Below are 5,232 nucleotides of genomic sequence, written 5' to 3' on the forward strand. Positions count from 1 at the left end.
GGCGCAGTGGTTGGGGGTCCGCCTGCCGATGCAGGGGACATGGGTTCGTGCCCCGGTCCGGGAAGATCCCACATGCCGCGGAGCGTCTGGGCCGGTGAGCCGTGGCCGCTGAGCCCGCGTGGGCGGAGCCTGTGCTCTGCAACGGGAGAGGCCACAGCAGTGAGAGGCCCGCGTACAACAACAACAACAACAAAAAGAATATACACTGTTTTAAGAGTTGAAGTATAAGCTCGTGAGAGCCTTTGTTCTAGAAAATATTTTTAATTGTCCAACCTGCCATGGCAAGTTTACCCAAGGAAATAAAAATCACTGCTTTACTTCTCTCTTTTTCTTTTTGCCTTTAAGATGGAAACTCATTTTAAAATAGAATTGATTTTGAAATATTAGTCATTTAATTACATTTCTTTATCTGTAGTTTTATCTTTTGCCTTCATCTAGTCTTTCAAAGAAATACCTTTGAGTAATCAAGACAGGGAAAGTTCTTATCTCTTCAGCGTTCCTGTTCAGCCAGTTCTGTTGTAGGCTTGCTTCCTGCCTTTTTGAAATTGCACGGACCAATACTTGATTGTACAGGCAGACCTCGGAGATATTGCCGATACTGGTCCAGACAACCGTGTCAAAGCAAATATTGTAATAAAGTGAGTCACCAATTTTTTGATTTCCCAGTGCATAAGTGTGCAATAGCATTATGTTGAAAAAATAACGTACATACTTTTTTGTTTTCCTTTTTGGCTGCGTTGGGTCTTCGTTGCTGCGCACGGGCTTTCTCTAGTTGTGGCGAGGGGGGGGCGGCACTCCGTTGCGGTTCGTGGGCTTCTCATTGCGAGTTGCTGCGCACGGGCTTTCTCTAGTTGTGGCGGGGGGGGGGCTACTCTCCGTTGCGGTGCGTGGGCTTCTCATTGCGGTGGCTTCTCTTGTTGCGGAGCACGGGCTCTAGGCGCACGGGCTTCGGTAGTTGCAGCACGTGGGCTCAGTAGGTGCGGCACGCGGGCCCTAGAGCACGCGGGCTTCAGTAGTTGTGGCGCATGGGCTCAGTAGTTGTGGCTCGCGGGCTCTAGAGCGCAGGCTCAGTAGTTGTGGCGCACGGGCTTAGTTACTGCGCGGCATGTGGGATCTTCCCGGACCAGGGATTGAACCCGTGTCCCCTGCATTGGCAGGCAGATTCTTAACCACTGCGCCACCAGGGAAGTCCTACATACCTTACTTTTAAAATACTTTATTGTTAAAAAATGCTACCCATCATCTGAGCCTTCAGTGAGTTGTAATCTTTTTTGCTGGTGGAGCCTCTTGCCTGTATGTTGTTGCTGCTGGACTGAGCCGGGTGGTGGTTGCTGAAGGCTGGGGGCGCTGTGGCAATTTTTTAAGTCACCAGTGAAGCATCTCTTGGTGCCTCCTTTCCCAAACAAGTTCTTTGTAGCATGCAAAGCTTTTGATAGCATTTTATCCACTTCTTTCAAAATTAGAGTCAACCCTCTCAAACCCTACTGCTTCCTTAACAACTAAGTTTTTGCTCATCCATGAGAAGTAACTCCTCATCCGTTAAAGTTTTATAATGAGATGGCAGCAATTCAGTCACACCTTCGGACTCTACTTCTTTTTTTGCGGTACGCGGGCCTCTCACTGTTGTCGTCTCTCCCGTTGCGGAGCACAGGCTCCGGACGCGCAGGCTCAGCGGCCATGGCGCACGGGCTTAGTTGCTCCGCGGCACGTGGGATCCTCCCGGACCGGGGCACGAACTCGTGTCCCCTGCATCGGCAGGCGGACTCTCAACCACTGCGCCACCAGGGAAGCCCCGGACTCCATTTCTGATTCTAGTTCTCATGCTGTTGCCACCACATCGGCGGTAACTTCCTTCACTGGAATCCTCAAAGTCATCCATTAGAGTTGGAGTCAACTTCTTCCAAACTCCTGTTAATATTGATATTTTTACCTCTTCCCATGAATCATGAATATTTTTAATGGCATCTAGAATGGTGAGTCCTTTCCACAAGGTTTTCAGTTTATTTTTCCCAGATCCATCAGAGGAATTGCTGACTATGGCAGCTATAGCCTTACAAAATGTATTTCTTAAATAAGACTTGAAAGTGGAAATTACTCCTTTATCCATGGGCTGCAGAATGGATGCTGAGTTAGCAGGCATGAAAACAACATTAATCTCATTGTACATCTCCATCAGAGCTCTTGGGTGACCAGGTGCATTGTCTATGAGCATTAATATTTTGAAAGGCATCATTTTTTTTCTGAGCAGTAGGTCTCAACAGTGAGTTTAAACTATTCCGTAAACTACGTTGTAAACAGATGTGCTGTCATCCAGACTTTACTGTTTCATTTATAGAGCACAGGTAGAGTATATTTAGCATAATTCTTAAGGGTCCTAGCATTTTGGGAATGGTAAAGGAGTATTGGGTGCAACTTAAAAAGTCACCAGCTGCATTAGCCCCTGACAAGAGAGTCAGCCTGTCCTTTGAAACTTTGAAGTCAGGCATTGACATAACCTCTCTAGCTATAGGTCCTAGACGGCATCTTCTCCCAGTATAAGGCTGTTTCATCTACAGTGAAAATCTGTTCTTTAGTGTAGCCACCTCATTAATTTTCTTAGCTAGATCTTCTGGATAACTTGCTGCAGCTTCTACATCAGTACTTGCTGCTTCACCTTGCACTTTTATGTTATGGAGTTAACTTCTTTCCTTAAACCTCATGAACCAACCTCTGCTACCTTCAAACTTTCTTCTGCAGCTTCCTCACCTCTCTCAGCCTTCATAGAATTGAAGAGAGTTAGGGCCTTGCTCTGGACTAGGTTTTGGTTTAAGGGAATGTTGTGGGTGGTTTGATCTTCTATCCAGACCACTAAAACCATTTCACCTATAAGGCTGTTTCACTGTCTTATCATTCCTGTGCTCACTGGAGTAGAACTTTTAATTCCCTTCAAGCGCTTTTCCTTTGCATTCACAGCTTGGCTAACCGTTTGGTGCAAGAGGCCGAGCTTTTGGCTGATCTAGGCTTTCACATGCCTTCCTCACTGAGGTTAATCGTTTCTAGCTTTTGATTTAAAGTGAGAGACATGCGACGCTTCCTTTCGCTTGAACGCTTACAGACCAGTTAGGGCTATTAATTGGCCTAATTTCAATATCTTTTTGTCTCAGGGAATAGGGAGGCCCAGTAGAGGGAGAGTAACGGAACAGCCCGTTGGCAGAGCAGTCAGAACACACACAAAATTTATTAAGCTCATCATCTTATCTAGGTGCAGTTTGTGGTGCTCCAAAACAATTACAATAGTAAACATCAAAGATCTTTGATCACAGATCACTGTAATAAATATAACAATAATGAAAATTTTGAAATATTGTGAGAATTACCAACATGTGACACAAACACAGAGCAAGCAAATTTGTAAAAAACGCCGCTATCTGTGAATTGCAAGGTATGCCTAATTTAACTGATATTTAGGACATGAGCAGTTTTAACACTCTCTTCTCCATATCCAAAAACACTTTGTTTTCAGCAACAGTAAACTTGTATTATACTAGTTTAAAACATCCGCTTTTAGGAGCAGAAGAACACTTCCTTCCTTTCCTTGCCATTTTATTTTTATAAAATATGGATTTATAGTATATGGTTAGTCCATATATTCTGTCCCCTTCAAAATAAAATGTCATCATCTCTGTCTTGTTACTGCTTAGATTTATTTCTTTTTAAAAAATTTATTTTATTGACGTGTAGTTGATTTACAATGTTGTGTTAATTTCTGCTATACAACAAAGTAATTCGGTTATACATATATACATTCTTTTTCATATTCTTTTCCATTAGGGTTTATCACAGGATATTGAATACAGTTCCCTGTGCTGTACAGTAGAACCTTGTTGTTTACTCATTCTATATATAATAGTTTGCACCTGCTAATCCCAAACTCCCAGTCCTTCCCTCCCCTACCACTCCTCCCCCTTGGCAACCACAAATCTGTTCTCTATGTCTGTGAGTCTGTTTCTGTTTCATAGATAAGTCCATTTGTGTCATATTTTAGATTCCACATATAAGTGATATCATATGGTATTTGTCTTTCTCTTTCTGACATACTTCACTTAGTATGATAATCTCTAGGTCCATCCATGTTGCTGCAAATAGCATTATTTCAGTCCTTTTTATGGCTGAGTAATATTCCATTGTATATATGTACCACATTTTCTTTATCCATTCATCTTTCGATGGGCACTTAGGTTGTTTCATGTCTTGGCTATTGTGCTGCTATGAACATAGCGGGGGGTGTATGTATCTTTCTGAATTCTAGTTTTTGAATTCTAGCTTTGTCTGGATATCTACCCAGGAGTGGAATTTCTGGATCATACGGCAACTCTATTTTTAGTTTTTTGAGGAACCTCCATACTGTTTTCCATGGTGGCTGCACCAATTTACATTCCCATCAACAGTGAGAAAAGGAGGGTTCCCTTTTCTCCACACCCTCGCCAGCATTTGTTATTTGTAGATTTTTTAATGATGGCCATTCTGACCAGTGTGAGGTGGTACCTCATTGTATGCTTAGATTTATTTCTAAGTATTTATTTCTATTATAAGTGGACTGTGATACTGATAGATTGTCTGCTGCCAAAGTAATTCTTGGTCCTTGGGATGATTCTGCCCCAGGACTTGGACTGCTATGGAGCCAACACCAAATCAAGTGTTTGTGAGATATTTGTGGCAGAAGCAAGAGGCCTGTGGTCACAATGGTGTCCTCTTTTGGGCAGCAGTTTCTTACTAGGCCGTTCCTATGGCTGCACCAGGTCCCTTGTGCCCTGTGTCTGCATTTCCTGCCCATTTACAGAAACTGATTCTCCCTCCCTCTCATCAGTTTTGTGAGCTACCCTAGAACTTTATAATAAACTTTATTTTTTGATAGCCATGCTCAGTTTCTGCTGCTTGCAACCTAAAAAGCCTGGTTGATAGGTATCCTTCTAGAACTTTCTGGGCACATCCATCTAGACATACATGAATATATTTTTTCTACAATAGGCACATAATGTTCTGCAGCTTGACTTTTTTCTTTAACAGTAATTCAGGGAGGTATTGTCATGTCAGAATCGTGATTAGGTCTTAGGGTAAACCTTTCTTCTTGAACGTGAAAAATCACTTCATTTCCACTGGAGAGTCTGTTAGATCTTAGCTTGATAGGTTGGGGTGAATTTGCTTTTCTAGGCCTGTTCTTTTTTTTTAATTGAAGTATAGTTGATTTACAAT

This window comes from Physeter macrocephalus, chromosome 17, assembly GCF_002837175.3.
Source record: "Physeter macrocephalus isolate SW-GA chromosome 17, ASM283717v5, whole genome shotgun sequence".
Lineage (NCBI taxonomy): Eukaryota > Metazoa > Chordata > Mammalia > Artiodactyla > Physeteridae > Physeter > Physeter macrocephalus.